Source organism: Anser anser, assembly GCF_964211835.1.
Source record: "Anser anser genome assembly, chromosome: 11".
NCBI classification, from domain to species: domain Eukaryota; kingdom Metazoa; phylum Chordata; class Aves; order Anseriformes; family Anatidae; genus Anser; species Anser anser.
Window position 1 is genome coordinate 6181827 of NC_139732.1, and position 22133 is coordinate 6203959.

Sequence of the window (22133 nt, forward strand, 5' to 3'; positions counted from 1 at the left end):
ACTCTAATTAAGATACACTTCCTCCACATCACTGCACTAAGCATCATCAAATTGTGGGGTCAGGAAGGCTAACCCAGGAGAAAGAAGGATTTTTAAAGAGCCTGTGGCCCCAGTTCTGACACGATACAAAATGGGGATAAGTCTAGTCAGCAGAAATTCAGCATTACAAAAGCTGGTGTGATACCCGTCTCTATAAAGACATAACCAGAGCTGACAGGGGAAAAAAAAAATGTCATGATATTTGTATCCTGAAAAAAACAGCCAGAATCGTTGGCAAATTTGGTCAACATGACCCTAGATTCATATCCGTTCAGCATCTGAGTTGGATCAGGAACTGAATTACTTCTGTTTCCTCGTCTTATTGGAGAGCCTTACTCCCCAGGCTATCAGATTGTTTCTGTTCTCTCACTGGCCCAATGAATATTTAATTATTCTTACAAAGCAGAACAGCTTCAGCAGGACAGATTCTCATCCAGAATGTGCCGGCAGTTGGGCACTCTCGGAGGAGTTCAGAGACCCACATTCAAATCCCTGTGCAATCAGGCAAAGAGGGGATTTCAACCTTAGTTGTACACGTTCCACTTGGCGAGTAATTCACAAGCCCCGTTACCATCCTCAGTCCCTTTGCCATCCATGGCCCTGCCTCGAAATTCTCCATGCTTTTTTAAAAATATTTGTAAATGCCCCGATTAAAACGAAGCGTTTCTACAACTTCTTTTTTTAAAAAGGAAAAAACCACTAAGAAGCCTGTATGGTTTTGTTTTAAATGAATGAACAGAAGCATTTTTCACCTTCTCTCTTGCCAGAGGGCCAAAAAGAAGGTTTATTTGTGAGCGAGCCCCTACCTGGTTCAGAGCAGCTGCTGGCAAGGTGAGGAGCCCTGATCGGAGCATCCCAAGCCCCTCCACTGGAAGTGTCACGAGTTCAAAAGCGAGTTCAAAGTGGTACAAGTCGTCAAAGCCGCAGCACCCTTGGAACTGCTGCTGTCCATGCTGGGACCTCCTGAAAGGTAGCCAGTTTATAGCTAGAGAGAAAGAAAGTAGGAAAACAGGTTCAGAATTTTAAAAAACTTAAAGTGTAAATCTGTCCTTAAGTATAGCACTTGTGCATATAATTATTAATTCATCCCTCTCTGTTATCTTCAAACCCAGAAAACACAGCCTTCCTCTAGGCCCTGCTCTGTAAGCACATCTTTGTCCCACAGAGTTTGTCAACACGTGCCCAAGCAGTTTGCAGCTTGATTTTTGCGACGTGCCAGTCCCGTGTGCATCCCCTCCAGACGTATGTATAGGGAGTGGGTTCGCTTCCCCCGCCTTGTGGTCCTGCAGCAGCTCCTGAGCAAAGAAAGCCCAGAACCATGCCATGGCGCCCAGAGGAATGCAGAGCTCACCCATCTTCGCTCTGTTCCCAGCACCAGCACTTAAAATCCTATCGTCACTCAAACGGGTACATTCCAAAAACACTAATAACAGGGGAAGGCTTCACAGACTTTATTAAAACATTGAAGGCAAATGACACCAGCCTGTGTGCTAATTTAATGAAAATACATTTAATAATTCAATTTAAATATGGTAATTTAAGAGGGCAATAAAAATACATTTTGAACCTACTATCAATCTTGCTTCCTCGCAGGTGCCTTCCCTCTTTATTCCGGGAAGTTTAATGAAAGCACAAAAAGCGGAGCTGCTCTCTCTGGGAGAGAACCGAGTGCCTTCCCCCGGCTCTGGCCGACTTCTGTGCTCGTTGAGGCAATTTGGATGCCACTTTCTGCTCTGGGAAACCCTCATGGGGATGCTGCTGGTGAATACTATATATGATGCCGCTGCTGGTGAGAGGAAACCCATCCTGGAATGTGGGGGGACCCCCGAGCTCAGCACAACTTGTCCAAAGCCGGGGTTTGCTGGCGGTGGCTACTGACACCTTCCCAACACGCAGCACCTCCTCCATTTCCCACCAAAGCCCAGCGAGGTCCCACCATGCTCACACAGAGGTGCTGAGCCCCAGTCCAGGGGGACGTGGTGTGCGTGCACGTGAGTTTTAAAGTTTGGTGACATTTTCAGGAAGATGCTATCCGCAGCACTAGTGAAAAACAGGTCTCTCTTTGGAAGGCCCTTACACCGTGCCAGTGTCTCGTGATATTATTCCACCCACACCTGGTGGAGAGCATCCAGAATATTAGCACTTTGGCTTACGTTTTCTCAAAGCAATTGTGTTTAAGACAGAGAAAACATCAGCTCAGGGAGTTCTGCCCTGGCAGTGGTATAGGAAACTGATGGCAAGGCCATACAGTGGGGCAATGCAGGCAGTACCCCCAGTATCTCTGCAGCATATAGAGTTATTGGCATTCAGGACTGAGAGCAAAAGCTTACACATTTCTATATATAGGCATAATTATTTTAAAAGTCTGTCAGAATTAGCTTGAAATTACAAGTTGCATAAAAATAGCACAGTTGCGTGAAAGCAAAAATAAAAACTTCCTGAAAGCTGGGGTCTTCACGGAGGACCTTAGTTCCCTTAGTCCTGGAGTTAGGCACCCAATGGGCCGAGCCTGCTTCAAGAAACACAGCCCCAGTCAGGATTTAAACTTTCTAAAGTTGGAAAGAGGAATATTTTCAACCCATAAAATGACACTGAACAAGCAGGCAGCACAGGGAAAATCATCGTAATTGTGAAGCAGAAAATCAACCTTGAATTAAAGAATGTGTCACACATGTAGACATAAGAGATGCTTGTAACACCTAGGAGAAATGTGGCAAAATGCTAACACCCCCAGAAAAGCCAGGCAGCGCATCTGATCGGAAGGTTTACAGGCAGACAAAAAGACCAAGCAGAGCATGAAGGGACAGCAGCGAGAGTCGGTGTGGGTGCCCGTCTCCAGCCTCAGCAGTGCTCGAGGGGCAGGAGGCAGCCGGGCAGAGCCGAGGTGGGCGAGCACCTGAGCTCTCCATGGCAAAGGCAGCCAGGCACACGCAGGAAGCTGTTAAAGGCCTGGATTAGTTCTTAAAAAGAGATAATGTTTCCAAAACACATGGCACAATGCACTCATTCAGCTGAGAGTCAAATGTCACAGTGGATACAGCTGCAAGACAGTGTCGCTCTTTATTTACAGTAAAATATGTCAAATGGGGAACACAAAGGCATCGTCAGGATAAACATGGGACTGGAGCACACAAAGGCAGGCGGCATCCACAGCGCGTCAGACAACCTGAATAAAAGCCCCGACTACAATACCAGCCCAGTTTCTATGGTGTTTGTGAGTTAATGCCTCAGAACGTTTTACATAAATAAATAACTGGCATCCCACGTTTCAATCACAGCAGAGGACTGACACAGCCTGAAATTCAGGCTACCGAGAGTGGCAGAGGCAGGAACCAGAGGCGCTCTGGAGGGAGGACGTGCACATGGAGGAAAGGCTTCATCCGAAGGGCTGCTGGTGTGGCCGCGGGCAGGACCCAGCGCCAGTGAGCGTGCCACTTTGTGCTTTGGGAACTTGCAGTAAAAAAAGATCAAGCTGTTATCCAAGAGAGCTGGAAAACAAAGGGGAAGTTACACTACAAAACATTTTCTTTCCCATGCACAGAATTACACGTGCCACGTGTACCGGCATTACAATTCATACATTTGTAATGATGATGGTGATTTCAAATTCCTTTTCACCAGTGTCTGGCACTTACCTCTATCAATCATTTTTCCTTCTATTAAAAAAGACATAGGACAGTCTAAAATCAAGACAGAGTAAGTGGCGCAGTTAGTGACACTTTCTGAAAAATACTATCATACGCTGGCGCTGAATTTAGCTCAAATATTCCAAAATAGCCATCTGTGGAGGAATTGCACATGCACACTCCTGCACAGTTACAGGAAAACAATCATTACCGATAACAGTGCTAAAGATGCAGGCCATGCAGTACCCTACAAACACAAACAGGTATTTTTCCTTTCCATCGCTCACTGAGCAAAGTATTCATTTCAGCCTCCCTTCCTGTTAAGTGCCCCAGGAAATGGTGTGGGAGTCAGGCAGAGGATCCGTGCATCATGACAGAATCGCCTTCAGGACCGAGGATTTTCCAGGCTCTACATCTGCCTTCTGAATGTTCCCATAAAAATAACTTATAGCCTCATAATGTTACTTACTAACTTATGATGTTTACTATTAAAAAAATACTGTGTTTCTGTACTTTTAATCACAACTCAGAGAAAGTATTTCTCTATCATCTACTTATTCTGGATCCCTTCCATTTCTGTTGGACATGGGTCTGCAGTGCGTCCCAGAGAACTTGTCTTAAGGAAAAAAAAAAACAACTTCGCAACCTGGGTTCATGAGAAGGGCTGAAGCCACCATGTACAGGGGTGTGGTGGGCTGCCTCCAGCTGCTGGCTCCTCTGGTTTTGGGCCATCCACTTCACCTCTCCCCATTTCTGTTTCCTCGTAAACCAAACAAAACCAGCAATCTTTGACCATTATTCTAAGCCTGCCAGCATTGGTTTGTCAGATGCTGCTATTTCTTCTTAAGAAAGCAAGCACCAAGTTGAGAGGCTGCCCCTCTGCACAAAAACCTTCTCACCATCAAGAACATCTCTACTGAAGAAACCATCACCAAGGAGCTTTTGGCAACTTCTTGCGGTTAACCCCAGCAGTATGAGGCTGATGCTCACCACCACGCTGCAACACATCCCAGTACTGAGCCGTCCCTGCCAGAGGACGAGCGGTGTCCCCTCTGCTCCTGCGGTGGAGGAAAGCCAGACCCAAAGAGCAGCTTCGTGTTCCTCCAAGGGACTCGGGGACAGGCCGACAAACAGCTGCCGTCACCTCCTCTTGCAGCTCCTTCCCACTGCACCAAAGAAAAGAAAACTGAAACACAAATCAAATCCTATTCTACAAAATTAATAGCTTTCACTTGCTTCTTCCCTGTGTCTGCTTTCCCTCTGTAATTACACACGAAGACACGGCGTACTGCACGGTGCTATTGATGAACAAACCCCGCAGCTGCACAGGCAGACCCCCAGGCAGTTCTGAAAGCAGCACTTTAAAGAAAGTTGGTTCTTTAATATTAAGATATTTATGGTCCCCCCTCTGAATTGATGTGATAACGGCGATGAGCTTGTGGTGGGGAGCAGGTGGCACTGTGAGAACACGCAGTTATTATTCTTGTGAAAAAGTTCTATAGGAACTAATAGAAAATTATCTCCTTACTATTGAACGATGTCAGATGAAGCCAAAAACCCAGGGAGAAGATCTCATTCTCTATTAAATTCAGTAAGATTTGTCAAGTAGTTTCCAAAGAATCAGACCAAATTTTTACGGATTTCTCTCAGTTTCATCTCTCCACAGGGTTTTTGGAAGGGTCACAGAACACTTGCCTATTATCAGCCCTACTGGTGCCCTGTTTAAAATCGCGTGGTTGGCAGCATTTGCTCTTTTCTTACTAGGGTTCCTTTCCATCTATCAGTGATAACAGCTTACAGTCAGCTGGACAAAACAGGAGAGGCCAGGGGATATTAAGAGAGTGGGGTTTGTTTACATTTATTTAAGGGACTTTTCTTTACGTCCTAAAGTACATTTTTAAATGCAGCAGCGCAAATTTTCAAAACATACGTAATGCCCCTTAAGACAACCGACCTGCTGTTTGTTTCTTTCTATTCGCTTAACTTGCTGTGCTGCTCACAATTCTTGCTGTGGCCTCCAAAGGGGCCCTGAAATCTCAGGGCCCTGGCGCACGGCGCTTCCCAGAGGCAGACGCCGAGCTGCCAAAAACCCCACGCTTGGGCCCGCGCGGCGCTCAGGACACGGCTGCTGCCCAGGGGCCAGAGGGTGCTGCAGGGCAGCCCACGGGGGACTGCGGGGCAGCGCTGGGCTTTGTGCCCTTGTTCCACAATTCGGCACCATCACGGGTGTCCTCGCCTTGTGCCAGCGAGGCATGGCACAGCAGGGCACGGCACGGCGTGAGGCCAGTCTGAAGGCCATCCCGCGCCCCCCCAGGGCGCAGCGGGGCTTGCTTTGGCTGGCACAGGCAGCCAAGCCCAGCGCAGCCTCCGGCTTGTGAGCCACCTCCATGAGGGACCAGCACGACGTGACCAACTGGCGTCTCTTCTTGAGAGGGGAAAACACACCCCGGTGAAGAGACGCCGCGGGACGGGAGCCCGGTGCCTTTCTGCTTTCGTGCCCGCCAGGGCAGCGCGGGGGGGCTCTGGGGGCAGCGCGGCGGGGAGCAGCCGGAGGGGCACGAATTCCTGCCGGCGGCCAGCCCGGCGGGTCATGGCAACCGGAGCTGGGGGAGGAAAATGAAGCAGCGGGAGCTGTGAGAAAGCGGCGGCACGGCGGGGGGAAGAGGAGGGCGGGAGGGGAGCACGCAGCGCTGGCAGCTCAAGCTTTGCAGCCGGCGGCAGGGAGCAGCGGCCAGCCCCGCTCTCATGAGCGCTGCGCCATCCCGCCTGGCTCGGCCGCGCATCGACCGCCTTCATTCACGCCAGCGACAGGAGCCCGTCGCCTCCGAGCAAGGCGCAGCCTGCTCCGAGCACAAAGGGGCTCAGGGATTCAAGCAGCACACACGGGCTTTAGGTTTGCAAAACCCAAACGCTCCCAGCACGTTCCCAACAAAAGCCGGCGAGGCCGAGAGCCCGTGGCGGCACCGCCTGGCACCAGCCCCCTGGGGCCGCGGCACTCGCTGTGCCCGTGCTGGCAGGGGCCCAGCTCTCCCGCGGGCACACGCGTCTGGTTTGAACCACACGGGCAGCACGGCGACCCCGCTGCCGCACGGAGCCTCTGCTGCTCTGCACAGGGTGCACTGCCTAAAATTAACCAGCCCTCGCTAACAACGATCGCACTGCCGCTGGATTTTGGGACAGAAAACTGTTTTACTGCATGCGAGTGTTGTTCCTCTGAGTGAGGAAAATTGTTAATCAAAGTGCAGAGATGCTACACTAGCTGTACAGGTACATTAAATGTCCAGTTACTCGGTGATGAATCTTTAATGAAGTTAATCTATTTGACCACACTCTGCTGAAGTCATACCCCTCACAAGCCATCAACAGCAGAAAGATGCGAGGTTTCCACTACCGCCCCTTTCCCAGAGTGCTGTGTGAGCCTGGCTAAGCGAGGGCTGGCTCCTCCTGCACCGCACGGGCCAGCCAGGCCTCGGGGAAGTTTTGCTCACGCCGGGGATCCCACGCGGGCTCTGCGAGGCGCTGCCACCGTGCCTGGCACACGCAGCAGGCACCGCGCTGGTGCTCTCCGGTGAGGTCAGGCCGGCTCAGCGCTGAGCTCCTGTCGACTTCCCGTGGAAATGAATTCCCAGAGAGTTCAGGCCTTTTCAGAACCTCACCCTTAGTATTTTGGGAGCTGCACAGATGCGGCGCCAGTTTTCTTTTTTAACATACTTTCCTACTTTTAGCCGTGAACAAGGTCCTCTCCTAATAAGAAAAAAGGGTAAGAACCTGGTAAGAGCCGCAGAAGATGGCTCCATCGCAGGAAGCCTCCAGAAGCACCACAGCCTGCATTTCAGCCCAGCCTGCGTCAGCAGACACACGCCTCACAGCGCTCTCGGCTCCAGGAACAGGGCTGGCCCTGCTGCCCCTGGCCCCCAGGGGCCGGGCCGGGCCCCAGATGCTGCCCTTTCTTCACAGCCACCTCCCCTCCGAGCTGGGGCCCAGGCTGCCAGCAGCCACAGCTGCGGCAGGGGGAAGAGGAGGAAAAAGCTGCCCAAGGCAGCTGGCGGCAGAGCTGCCTGCAGCATCGCCCCTCCTGCCCCTGCTCCAGGGCCGCCCTTCCCCGCGCCGCTGCCACGCGCCCAGGGCACCATCCGCAGTGCCACGGCTGCGCGGGGGCGACTCAGCCGGAGAACTGCAGGGGGAAGAACACGAGCTTTGTAGAAATAGGTATTGTTACATCGGAGTCTGTTTTACAAAAAGCCCCACCTGCTGTGTGAGGAGAAAAAGAGCCCTGTGGGCATTTCGGACAAACGCACGCTACTAATGCAAACCGACGTACTGAGAGAGCGGGTCCGACACAGGAGCTGGGAAGGAGGCACACGCCCACGTAAACCCTACCTGGGGCCGGGGGTAGAGGGGGCAAGTGACAGCGACAAAGGTGCTCGCGAGTGTGAGTGCCTTCGCCAGCTCTGCTCGCGACTGCGCCGTGTCGGCTTTTGACACACCGTTCCAATGCCGTGAGCAAACCATGCCATAGCCAACACGGCCTGGATGTGGAAATTCTCGATGGCAACTGCTGTGTGCATACACCTGGAAATCGATGGGATCTACCTGTCCAGTTGCTAACTAGCCGGTGTGGTGCTGGTGTGAAACATTCAGTCATCCAGTGTACGGCTTCAGGAGACAATGTTTTCTGAATAACCACATTTCAGAAATTGTCAGTGAAATGAATTCCCAAGAGAATAAACTTGAAAACGTAAAGCCCAACTCAGGGAACAGCTTTGTGCTTGCCCAGTTCTCATCAGCATCCACAGGGCATGCAAGGGCTAATAAATGCTGCTTCCGAGCCATCCAAGCGGCAGCCAGCACAGGGAGCTGGTGGTCTGACAGCAGGCAGAAGGCTGGGATGTGAGCAAGGCTGTCCCACATGAATACAGTCGGGTTACTCGGATGGCTGGCGTGGGCCGTGCAGGTGCTGATGGTTTCACAGGGGAGTCCAGGCCCCAGAGCTCCCCTCGGGACACAGGTGAGGGACACCCCAGGTCAGGTTTCATCACACCCCAAAAGCTTGGTGCCTTTAAGGTCTCTCCATTTGAGGTTAGCAGGGATATGCACACATGGAACAGGACCACAAAGTTCTGTGCACCCTGCCATCACTTTTAAAGCTCTTCCTTCAATTCTTTCCCACTCTCAGTATCTGCATGGACATTGGGATACACTGACAAGTGTTGCAACCCCAGTGGGGTCCCACCACAGGGTGGCCCCGAGAAGGTATGGGTCCTTCCAGGCTGCAATGACAAACCGTGTGTCCCCGATGAGCCCAAGACCTTGCGATGGGCAGAAACACATCTGAAAATGGTGGAGGAGGCTTGAACACCAACAGAAACTAAGACATGGAAAGGGCTGGCAAAGAGTGAGTTACTACATGTTGCAAGTCAAAATAAAACTGACCTTTTAGAGGTCTCTAGTCCATTACTCTTGTGCAAATTACATGTGCATCCTCTGATACATACATCCACAGCCATAAACCTGAAACATGAGAGGGACAGAGAAAGAGAGATCTTGCTGAACAAGGGAGTTACATACTGTAGGAATGCAGGAGTGTGTGATCTGCGTTATTTCTTTGCTTAAGGCCACCTAGCAACAGCACATAGGTTAATCCTCCACAGACTGAACAGACAGCATCAGCCAACAGGAAAACAAAACATCCCTGCCAGAAAAAATCAGAACAAGAATTTCCCATTTGTGAGAGGGTTGTAGAAACAGGTATACACGGCACTCCTGCAAAAGGCAGATTTCCTTGTAAATAGAGTTATTGTCCACCTCGTTATTAAAAATACAAAAAGAGCTTCACAACCTTTCCAGCACACCCCTGCGGGAGCTGCGGGAGTCCTGCTCCGCGGGGAGCTGGGGGATGAGCTAGGCCGTGCTCGAGGCTGGTTGCCATCTCAGAGTGCTGCCGTGCCCTCTCCAGCAGTGACTGGTCCTCTGAGAGTCGTGCCCCTCTGCCAGGGGCCTACAGAACCTGCAAGGGCAGGGTCAGGTTTCTACGAGCATCACCTGGATGTTAACACAGGCCGATGCCTTCTTAAAGCCACCATTTGCAGTGGCTTGGTCCCCTCTGTGGCGATCACCTTAGTATTTAAGATTTGGGACAGCTGGCCAAGCAGTTTGTCCTAGCTCAACGGGCATTCCTTTCAACAAAAGCACAGCAGTCTGTGCTTGTCCCCAGCTCCCCACTTCTGTGCTAGCACTGGGTGCACCAAGAGCCAGCTCTCCACGCCGTCACTTTGTTCCCTGTTTGATTCCTTCCTGGAGCTCTCGCCATTAACACAGGCTGGTACCCAGCCCTGTAAACATATCAGTGACCGCCTGCAGCTCATCCCTCCAGAATGGACCAGCTTTGTTAGTGTTGTAGTGATTGCTTTTCCTCACCTCGTGCTTTTTCCAGAAGGATTACATCGGTCGGGTCCCTGCCATCACTGCCAGAGAACCAGGGAGCAGAGGAGAGATGCGGGGAGATGCTTCCCAAGCGTTCCCTCACTGTGACCACAGGTCCTAAATCTCCTCTCAGACCCGTCCTAAATGGCACCTGTGTCATAATACGCTTGGAGACCCAGAATTCTGACAGCCCTTTGGGACCGTCCCCAGGGACATGTCTGACCCAACCCTTCAGTGAGGTCCTGGCAGCACGCTCCCCAGCGCCACGCGGGATGCGAGCTACGGACGGGTTTGCGGTCGCTCCCTTCCTGCTGCTCACCAACAGATGGTAGCAGCACCGCTGCTGTCACGCCGGTGCTCGCAGCAGGAGATGACTGCTCCAAAACTCTCCCTGGGTGTGGAGAAGCCTCCCCCGCCTCACCCCATGCCCCACACCCCCAGAGCCTCCTCGCAGACGAGAGCATCTCCCAGCGCAGCGCACTCGACGCAGGGCTCTGGCAGGAGCAGGCGGCAGGGATGCAGCTCTTTGCACCCGGTGGGATGCTGCTGGCACCGAGGGGCTCGCTGCCTCCTCCGGCCTGACGAGGTCTGCCCAGGGGGGAGGCAAGCACCGGCCTCAGGACCTGCTCCACGGCTGCAACACAAACACATACCAGCTCCGCTGAGGGGCTTCCCCTGACTCTGCAAAATGCTTGGAGGCTTGCGAGTGTCTCACTGCAAGGGAAAACACTATTAACAAAAATGCATCTACCTCTGATTAAAACAGAGTCTGTTGTGTATCGCAGAAATGGCCACATTGCTGCTTCTCTGATCGGAGGCAGGCCTTTCCTAGCGCCACATAATTCTTGTTCAAATCGCAGCAATAAGGCAGACTTCCTTGCAGCTGTTCGGAAGTCTTTGGAGGCTGCCATTACACTTCACCTTTTTAATGCTTTATGTATTACAGCTTTATTTTCACCTAAGGCTGTGATCCTAAGCTTCCTCACAGCCTTATCTACAACTCGTATTTCAAAGCTTAATTTTCCTGCCCCCAAATGTAGAATAAAATAGCTTGCAAAAACAGCTGCAAGGAAGCTGCAAGTTCTGTGCTTTCAGAGCCCATCTCCATAGGTCCTGTACAGGTGCTATTCCTCACGGAGCCAAAAACTTCCTGGAGAAGTACTGTAGCTAGAAGATATTTCTTGACCTGGCATAACACTCTGTCCACCCTGGCTGGTGGAGAGATTATGAAATTTTAATTGGTCTGAGAGCAAGATATCACTATAATTGGAGCCCAAGTGTCTATGCGAGCCCAGAGCCTGCACTTGCTGGAAATCCTCAGCCCCCGGCAGCGGCCCCAGTGCCCAAACGTGCCTGTGCCGCTGTGCAGAGGCAGCGCGCGCCCTCCCCTCTGCCTGCCTCGCAGCCACCGGCTCTCTTCTGGAACAAAAGGTTTCGCAAAGGAAGGATGCTCGGGCCCCTCTGGGCTTCCACCTCCCCGCAGTGCAGCCCGCAGCAGGGACAAGGGGAACATCCCAGCCCTCGGGTGCAGGCGGTCTTTGTCACCAAGGAGCGGCTGGGGCAGAGCTGGCAGCGATCTCTTGCTCTCTGAGCTGTGGTCGTCCTCCCCATCGTATGCTCGATGGGGACACACTCCGAGCGCTGCCTCCTTCCGCCTCTGGGAGCAGGTAGGGGCTGTCGGATGGAGACAGGCACACTGGTGGAATGCAGATGATGGGATCCCAGCCCCGCATTACCACACCTCCAAGCCTGCCAGCTCACCACGGAGCCCACGGCGGCCCCAGCAGGGCCACGCTCCAAAGGTCATGCCCAGATTACCCTTGTTCACACACACAGTGCTTAAATCTCTGCCAGGCATAGTTAGAGATCTTTCTACACCTGTCACATACAAAGTAAGGTCTCCATTTTACTAACAAGCCCACGTTGAAGAATCGTCAGGAAAACAAGGCTACACCATAACAGCCTGAATGCTCACAGAGGTGGTCTCTAGCAGGAGGCCAGCACAAACCTCCCTCGCATAACCCAGGCTTTCCCAAGGCGGGCCCAATCCTGGTGGTGCTGGAAAGTGGCTGTTGGTGAAATTTGTTGTTTAGGCCAAGGTGAGGTTCAAGAGACCCACACTGCCCAGCCCCTGGGGTCTCCGTACCACAGCATCGCTGCCCAGCATGCGCTGTTCCTGGGATGGGCTCCCCATGGGATGGCTCTGAAAATACCGACCAGCCGCAGGGTCATTCCTTGTTGGGAGGAGAGGAATGGTTTTGGAAATATAATAATAAACCAAAGATGCAGATGGACAATTTAAAGCGGCTGGGTAGAGGCATCCTAGGGAACACCTGAGCATGCTTTCTGCTGCCATTTGCTGTGTCAAAACCTCTGCACAAGTCCCTGGCCCCAACTAACGGCAATGGCAAACCTGGGCTTGGCTGCGGGCAGGTTGTGCCCCGCAGCAGTGCTGGAGCACACACCGGGACAAGGACAACTTCTTACTTGGTTTATGCTCCTTCAGAATTGGGATTGCTCAACAGAAAACATAATTACGAAATAGATAGTTACAGCATTCATCGAGGTGGAGCTGGGAATAGCATGCCTGACCCCGAGGGACGCCCCATCCCACTTAGCTCCGTCCTCTCCCCTTGGGCCATGACTGCCCAGTGCAGCCCAGCGCAGCCCAGAGCAGCCGGGCCCCCAGCACCCTGCACACCACCGCGGGAAGGCAAACAAAGCAAACAGGACTGAAAACTCTTGGCATCGGTGGAGGGGGTTTTCATCTGAACAAAGCATCTTGCAAGCCACGCTGAACTCAATTACTGTAGCCTTCATTTCTTGATTCATTAAGAACCAGGCTGCTTTATGATCTCATAATCAAAATCAAGTTGTAAGATACTGACTGTATTAACTTCTCTCTTTTGTGAGAAAAATTAATAAAAAGGAATATTAAAGTCAGTCCATATTGAGTGAGAATGGAAGGAAACCCACTTTGTCACAACAAGCTATCTGCACTTCTGCTAAGAATTCTTCCGCTGTGCCATCCGGGAGCAGCACCCCATGCACCTGGCCCCAGCACCAGGTCCCTGCCCTGGACAGACCCCGTGCGACTCCGGGAGGAGGATGAAGCTCTGCAGCCAGCCTGTGGGGACGGGACGGCGCGGGACCTTCCCTGCCTGAGCAACCCAAGGCTGATGCCAGGCAGTACCAGCCCCCGGTTAGCATAAATAATACCACAAGGGCCCTGTGGCTGCTTGCCCACCGAGGAACTCTGTGCGACTAGGAAAATTAAAGGTTGAAGGTTCATTACTGGGACGGGTAGAGCACGAACTTTTGCAAAATGCCTCATCGATCAGCACCATGTCTTGACCTAAAAGAGAAACTCTAAGGAGACCTGATAGGAAGCTGATTCCTGCTGGGGTTTATTGCTATTAAGTACTATCATTATTGATTTCAGCTCATTATTTTCCTTTATTAAAAAAAAAAAAAAGAGGAAATAAAGAGAAGTTCAATGGGTTTTCCATCAGCCTGTTTCTGGGTAAGGCTATTCATATTGCAAGGCAAAACAGAGTTGCGCATGCAGATGCTATTAATACTTCCTTTCTAATTAAATTCCACAAGAAATTGTGCAGGATATTTCTGTCCCCATACTCATTCTAGTCCCATCATCTCCTGATTAACCACACTCACGCATTAGGAATTAAGGTGTGACCTCTAACTTTTTTAGAGGGAGATGTGCTGGTTTTAATATTAACAGCTCCATCCTTCCATTGTTCCTTGAGCAGGGCTGGGAGGAGAAATATAATTACACACTATGGGGGTATAATTCATGCATTAGAAGTGACATTACAATGATAGGTAGCGAAATGTAACAGCACAACAGCTTGCCCGCCGCTCTCATGGACTGCTGGCACCCTCCAGCCCCACCACAAACCAGCCCCGGGAGCGAGGGCACCACCAGCACAGACCCCACGGTGCCGGGCTCTCCCCTTCCTGCTGCCCAAAAGGGCACCGGTCCGTGAGCAGACTGCTTTGTGCACAGCCCCAGCGAGTCACAGCACCCTGACGCCGTCAGCTTGGGCTGAAAAGAACTAGAGAACGCCCACACCAGTGGGAGCTGTCGGTCCCTCCACAAGCTGGGCTGGTGCTGGGGAAGGATGCTGCTGCCCACTGCAGGTGTCCTCCAGCCCCGCTGGTTTCAGCGCACAACCACCAGCCTGCAGCAAGCTGCCTTCTGAGCACAAGACCCTCAGTTTGCCATCACCATGCTTCTTCAAGTAGGAAAATTAAATGAACTTCAGCATATGCCTATATTTCACTGAAACCGACCCCTCAGTCACTTCAAATAAAGAGAAGTTTGTGGTTACTCCTCTCTCAGTAAACCTTTCTGAGTGATTCTCAGCCCTCAGATGCACTCAGTATTAAATAAAATTGCTTTCCATGTCACCAGAACTTTCAAGTCAGACAGCAAATTGTGATTATATGGATTAGGGAAGTCACAAGTGTGCTGTGTCAGATGACACAAATACAGAAACTACAGTGAACTGGTATTGCACTGCATGATAATAGACGGACAAAATTTATGTAAACCTTCAAAGTTCAAAAAATAATGGACTCCCAGAAAATGTAGTACAGCCAGGGCCGAGTACAGGTTAAACATGGTGGCTTACAGCAGCTGCTGCTTTACGAAGCCTTTGAGTTAGGTTTCCTTGGACCACTGGTGACTGAGGTCCGATTCGTGCTGGCCAGAGGCAGGAGGAATGGTGGCTCCTGTTCTGAGCCTTCCTGGAGCCAGCTGCCTTGTAAATAAGGAGAATTTCCATCCTGTAAAGGGTTTCATGTAGAGGACCAAACTAATCCTCCTCCAGGTCCATGGTGCCAGGGTGAGGATACTCAGCTCTGATGACTGGGGAGATAGGAGTCTGACCTTGAGGAAGAACTTTGTAATTATAAGCACTGGAACAAGCTGTCTCCAATGCCACTCCAACACTTTTTCTCTGTCTCTGTTTTTTTTTTTTTTTTTTTTCTCCTATCAGGTGAGCAGAGAACTAGCAACAGTCTGGATACACTGATCCCATTTCACAGCAGGAGACAGACTGAGCCATTCCCGAAATCCCTTCCACACCCACACTACTATGCTTATCTGGTCCTAAAGCTTTCCAAATCCTTTCGTGTCAAAGTTCACCAACAACTGCGTGAGCTTCAAGTGGATAATCCGCTCGGAGCTGCCAGGCCAAGCAGCCCATTTCAGCGCGTTAAGGCTCCTCGTCCTGCCGCGCTTGGTGCGGGCAGGCTCTCGCGCTGCCTGGGCCAGCAGGGCGGCATCACCAGGGACGAGCCCAGAGCCCACAGGTTTCGTGTTGTGGCTGGAAGGCGCAGTTCAGTGCTTCTCCCATGCTGTAGGAACTAGTCTGTATTTCCGTGAGGATCACCGTGAATGAGCGGGACATCCAGAGCAACCAGAAGGGTCAATGGCAACTGTAGGCACTGGGCTCCTCTGCACATGGGAGAGGTTCTACCTTTCCTCGTGCCAGGGCAAGAATTAACAGGGAAAGTCCTTACACACTCTACAGTGCGTCGCAGCCTGGTGAAATGTAGTGAGCACAGAGGGCTCCCTGACTCCAGGAGCTCCCTGTCCCACCAAGGAGGTGCCACAGCTGTGCCACCACGACAGTCCTGCTGCCAGAGAGGGCACGCTGCCACTGCAAAGCTGCTCCTTGCAAAGCACGCTGCTACTCAGCTGCCTGGTCCATGGACTAGCACAAGCACAAACCTATCAGGCACATCCTGCCACTTCTCACCACAATTACTCTAAAAATACATTTTCTCTTTACAGAGCTGTTCAGTGGTTATGAGTACTTACTCCCTGTGCTACTCTTTCCCATGGCTTTAAGAGCCTGTGGCTTACGTTACCGCTGTCCACCCATTAGATCTCCTTCTCCTCAGGAACACAGGTGTCCAGAGAGGAGATGGTGCAGGCCAAGCAACTATGTGAAGCAGCAGCAGCAACAACTTGCAGCAAGTTTTCATTTTCTGCCTTCTTGAGCCAAGTTTCGGGAGCACTGACAGCCATTTGTCAAAAGGCATTATTATGAAGTGATACCTATGAACACAGATATCGACTTGCTGTCTGGGCGAAATGTCTCCTCGTCTCCTTCCATCAGAGCTGAGCGCAGCACGGGCACCGTCTCTGGGGAGCAATCCAAAGCAAGTTTTAAGCCGGTTGCCACCGTGGCAGGAACATTTCCCCCGCCTTTTCCCTTGGCCTCTCTGTCTGCCGCGGTCCCTGCTCGCTCCGCAACGCGGAGGTCAGCCAGACCCACGCAATTAGAGAGATTGTCTGCGGCTGACCCCGGCCCGCCAGGCCCTTTCAAGCGTGGGCAGTCTTTATCAGCACGGCACAGAAAACACAGCAGAGACGTGCGGATAGGCGGGAGGATGAGGTTGTTAAGATGTTTTTCCCTCACTCTCTGCAAACTAAGACAGTACCTCTGCCACTTGGGTGAACTTAGGTTATTCCCACTCACATCTGGCAGCCCGTGGCTTCCTCCTTCATCTCAACTGCTGCTATTTTCGTCCTGTGATGTCTGTACTTTGGCACTATTGGGAGTGGATTGTGTGTGGATCACTAACTTTTGGACAGGTCAGCCGTCTCGGCCTGAGCACCACTAGATGGATACTAATAAGAGGAAACGAATACATCAAAGAAAAGTCTCTCTTTTTCTCCTCATATCCCTCTCGCAGGCACACTGCTTTCTTCTGCTCTTGTTGTCGCTGCCCTTTCTCGCTCTGCACTCACGCTCTGATTTCTGCAAACGGTACTGTACCGAGGAGGGGGACAACCGACTTTTTAGATCTGCTGGAACCACCCCAACAGGGCTGTGTAGAGCCTCCCTTCAAAAGGGAGGATGCAAAAAAAAAGATAAGGGATGGGACAAAACGCAAGAGAAACATAACAAAACAGAGCCGTGGCTAGCGGGGTACGGGTGGAGGGGCTGCGGGGAGCCCTGGCAGCCCTCAGTCACTTCAAGGCATTGAACAGCCAGACGCAGCTGCAGCCAGTACTTGGCCGGACCCGGGCAAGCACACCACCTCTGCTCCTTGCCTGCTCGGCCAAGGACGCGGTGCAGGAGCCCCGTCGGAGCTGAGCAAGCAGTGCTTTGCTCAGCACAGCTTTGGGGGACCCAGCACTGCAAACCTGGGAATCACGGCGGTCGCTGTAGCAGATTTTCTGAGGACATTGTCCAAGAGGATCGATTCCCCTTTACTTTGCAAGTAACAAAAGCCAATATCCATCACCAACCATGACAGCTGTATGAGGCTGCGCACTTGCCCCACCTGCCCATAGACCACACACAGCTCAGCCCAGCTAGATGGTCGCCCATATGTGGTGGTGCAGCACTGTGCAGAAGCTCTGGGCATCACAGCCACACCGATCACAGCTGGAGACACACACACATCCCAGTGGCATTGGCACAGCTGCCTCTGGGGCCTAATTTGGGCAGAAAAGTCTTTGCCCCCAGTGGCAATGCCTGAAAAGGACTTGCTCCAGCCTGGCTGGCAGGCTGCTCCAAACGGCTGCAGTTGGGCTAAGACACCCCTTCCCTGGTGATGATCCAGCAGATTGCAGGTGGTCTGGTGCTCTGGACCTGAAGCTTTAAAGTAGCTGGGTGCCAGGAGCTCTGTGGAAGCATAACCATCCTGGGAATCTCTCCCCAGAGCTGGCTGGTCACCCCCTTCGGATATGCATGAAGCCCAAAATTCCCCACATGGCAAAGGCCTGCCAGGCCACGGAGCACTTGGCAAGGCGCAGGGAGCAGGGTGACAAACCGCTTATTTCCAGGGGCTGAGTCAGTCCGTGGGGTATTTAAGGATGCACAGCATATTTGCTTAACTAATTTTGGTGATCCCTGGCTTATTTTACCACCCCACTTATTCCCCCTTCCCAACTGAAGTTGCAGCAGCAGCAGCAGGGTGGCACATGGAGCAAGGACGCACAGCTGCACCCAGCCCAACCCAAAGCACTCCCCGTGCCCTGGCCCTGCTGCCACGCAGCTGCTGGAGCTCCTGGGAGCTGCACAGCACAGCCCTCACCAGCAGAGCTTCCCAAGCTGTGATTAGACACAGTGGGGAGAAGCAAACCAGGAATGCATGGTAAATCAATGGCTTTGCAACTTGCCACTGCAGCAACGCAGCGAGGCTGGGTGTGCGGAGCAGGCTGCCTGACACCAGCCTCAAGGCACGCTGTGCAGACACCGCATGCAGCACGCTCTTGGAAGACAGACTTTCAAAAATAGCTTTCCAGTCCGTTTTCAAGAAGTGTGAGCCTGCACTAAACTAATTGTTTGAATTACTCATCATTTGTATTACCTTAGCAAAGGAGTGCAGAAACACCAAGCTGCAGTGCCCAGCTGCTTCCTGGAGCCCTCCCCAGCTCCCACTCTCACAGCCCCAACTTCGCTCCGTGCTCCCAGCTCGTTTTTGTTTCCAAATACACTCTTCATGCACTATTTCCAAGACTGAACACTGGTCACCTCTTTCACCTCACTCCGCATTTGTATGTGAGGTGGTATTTTCCCCGATGGCTGTACCAAAAAACTATGTTACATTTAAACTCTTCCAATGCAAATATTTTCTTGAATGCTTTCTACTAGCTGAAAAATGGGGGGGGGGGGGGGGGGGGGGGCGGGAAGGGCATGAAGAAAACCACAACCTGCTAACAGCAGCAGGTTATCAAGTATCTCCTGCACAGCAGGTCAGTGTCCAGGAGCTCACAGACGCCCACCCATGGCAGACATCCCGGCCCAGCCATCTCCCCTCAGTCACCAGACACCACCCCTGCATCAGGTGGATGCCCTGAGACAACCCCAGGAAAGCGATGCCCAGCTTTGCCAGCAGCACTCCAACATTTTCCATGCATGTGTGCGCTCCTCCCTCCCTGCAGCAGGGAGGTTGATGTCATCCCAACACCGCTGGTGCGAGGTGAGGCAGGTGGACACACGATCTGAGATGGTTTTGGTGCAGGTGACAAGGACCTCGGACAAACAACCATCCCGAGCCCAGCAGAACCTGCACAAAACCCTACCAGCCTCAGCTGTCACCGCAGCCAGCTCCCATCCACCACAGTCCCTCACCACCTGGGCTGGCGAGCTCTGGCTAATGAGAGCTTACCCAGGTCTGTGCCCCAGAGAGGAATAGAGAGCCCATACCCATACCCTTCCATCTGCCAGCAGGGCCCCCTCTGAGGGGACACGGTGGAGCAGGAACACACACCCCCCCAAGGAGATATCACCCAGGACTTGCACCCATCCCACCGACTCACAGCTCACCATTTCCAGCGGTATCAGCTCTCCTGGGGCTGCCTGCAGCGAAGCCCTGTGGCAGCACAGCCCTCCTGCCCCGCGTCACCCAGCTCCCCAGCCACTCGCATCCCCATTAGCTGGTAATGACAAACGTTTAGAGAACACACTTCCTCCCACACGCTTCCAGAGGGGTTTGCGAGCTGAGCCATGAGCGCCCACCGGGGACTGCCGCTCTCCCCGGGGCGAAGCGCCGCAGCGGCAGGGTCCCCACGCGCCGGTGCTGCCCTGGGACACGGCGCTGCCAGCTGGGGACGGGCACAGGGGACGGCACACGGGGCTGTCACACCAGCACCGACGGGTGCCCAGCGGGCGCAGGGTGCCCAGGACCACCTGGCACCGCGGGGGCTCTGCAGCAAGTCAGCAGTCGGGGCAAGCTGCTGCTGCTCTCCTAATTTTTTCCTAAACGTCCGGCCATTATGCATTTATTTTGAATTCCTTGCCACGGAGTCATTACGCATTCAGGTGGAGAGCAAAGTGAGCTCGGCGGGAGCCTGACAGTAATTCTGCATTAGTTAAGCATTAGTTGACAGATGTACAAAGCAAAACCATTACTCCTGTCATACGTTGGGCCCTGACTTTCTTTTCCCCATTGTGGTTCTCCTCCAATCAACAGCTCCAGAGCGCTGCACAAACGCCGAGACGAAAGCCTTGCAAAAGCTGTTATTGGAGGGGTTTTCAGCGGTAATTAGAGGTGAATGAAGGGGGAAAAAGGATTTTATCTGGAACACAGTTTGGCAAAGTGTTACTGTTGCATTTATTTATTTCAACGCTTTTCTGATAAAGCGATGTCAGGGGTACAAACCTTTGCAAACACACGTGCCGTTTAGAGCTGGCACGCCAGAAGTAATGCTCACAAACTTCAGATTGCTGAATACTAATCAAATTGGAATTTATTTGAAATTCAGTCCATTAGTAATGATACTAAGAAACCACAAGAACTCCCTAGAAAATATGGCCTCCAAATAGCTTTTACTAAACCACTTACTACATACTAATTACTAAGTCCTATTAATAGTGAAAGAAATACACGAAGAGATGACTGGGTGCCTTGCACTGAAACAGCCAGGATCCTTAATTGCATAAAAAGATCAATGTTATGTTTCTGCAGAGCAAACTTTAAAACATGCTACATATATAGAAAATCAATGCAAACTACAATTCCCTACGATTACTCTTGTTGGGTGCAAAATCAAAGATACGGGGAGCAAATAATTTGGTGGTACTTCTGTACACCTCCACCATCAGCCTGCCCGAAACCGCACAAGCCCAAACACCTCCCACCACCGCAGAGACCCAGCAGATCAGAAACACGCTCAAGTCCATCAGGAAGAAATTTTCAGTACAGTTGAATCAAACCGGTGACTCGGACAAGACCGTCCTTCCTGTCACGTCCCATCCAATGCAGAATTATGTTCAGGAACCTACACAGCATGAAGTGCTTAAAGATATCGTAAGACAAAAAGAACAACAACTCCCACCCCAACCCTCTCCTCTTGGTGCTTCCCAGATGACACCCATTTTAAAAGCCTTTGCACAAGCAGATGCACAGGGAGTACAGGACCCACACTCCCTGTACATCAGCCTGCGTGCATATCCCCAAGAATACAGCAAATACAGTTCAGGCAGAATCAAAGTGTACCCCGCTATGATCCCGATGAGACTCAGTTGAGTATTTATTGTCAAACATCTGAACAAGATCTGCTAAAGCTCAAGTGCAAAGACAAGCTCCTGCTGTCAGCTGCTGCTCCTCGCCCCCAGTACTGACCCTGCCGCACAGTGCCAGCCCGCTCCCTCCCCGAGGACGGACCGTGCCAGCAGGGAGATGTTTCCCACCATCATCCCTCACCGCCACGCTGGCCCAGAGTGGCAAGGGCTTTTCTGATGGGGCTTTTATCCCCCAGGGAGCCTGCTGGAGCTCTGGCGTGCAGCGATGCCTGGGCAGCCGTGTGTGCCCAACAGCCCCAGTGCCACGCATCCAGCAGTCCATGATGCTTCTCACCCCATGCTCGAAGCCTGTCATTCCTTCTCTCTCCCATCTTTAACAGCTCGGACATCACCCACCTTTTAATGAGTGGCTTTAATATTTCATTGCCCTGTACTGCTTTCTGTTAAATCATCCTTTATTATTTCCTTCCCACCCACGAGAGGCTCCCCCTTACTAAATTATTAAAGCATTTATTTAGATCACAGGAGCAAAGGAATTAGATTACATTGATCCAGGATGATTTGCTCCCACACTGTTTCTTCATGAAACATCCCTGCCACGTTTCGTTCACATCAGGCCTTGCCATTGCACTCCTGCATCCAACATCTTCATCAGCTTTTTTTTTTCTTGCAGCATTTTTCTCAGACTTTCAGACTTTCTCAGACCTCAGACTTTCCCCGGATAAAACTTTAGATCAAAACTAACTTAAGTCAAGAAAAGGAGGGCAGATTTCCCTGGTCTCGTGGCATTAAGGAGCCTTTGGTGGCGCTGGCTGCCACAGCCCCAGGAGGCATCATGCACGCTGCAGCCTCCTGCTGCCCCCAGACTGTCCCAAAGCCACGACCACCAGAGTGCTGCTCACAAAGGGGATGGAGAGAGTGCCCTCGGTTTGGGGAAGAATGAATCCTGCCATGCAGCTCTGCTTTCCCTCCCTGTTCTTTCCTCAGTCACTTGCCAGAAGACGCTTTGTACTGAACAGGTAAAGGCACTGCA

At 51.9% G+C, this 22133-nt stretch overlaps 1 long non-coding RNA gene across 5 annotated transcripts in view; it reads right to left on the reverse strand.

Annotated features, from left to right (window-relative positions):
• Nucleotides 1-1166: 1166 nt before the first annotated feature.
• The window catches only part of LOC310879868, a 41167-nt gene continuing 20200 nt past the window's right edge, over nucleotides 1167-22133 (reverse strand). The window contains exons 5-6 of one of the 5 annotated variants that reach the window (XR_014571192.1): nucleotides 4656-4831; nucleotides 1167-3527 (exon numbers count right to left, since the gene is read on the reverse strand). This is a non-coding gene — a long non-coding RNA (uncharacterized lncRNA). Of the gene's footprint in view, nucleotides 3528-4655; nucleotides 4832-4852; nucleotides 9177-14696; nucleotides 16264-19077; nucleotides 20857-22133 lie in introns of those variants that run through there. The other 4 variants (XR_014571193.1, XR_014571194.1, XR_014571195.1 and 1 more) reach the window with 4 other exon arrangements.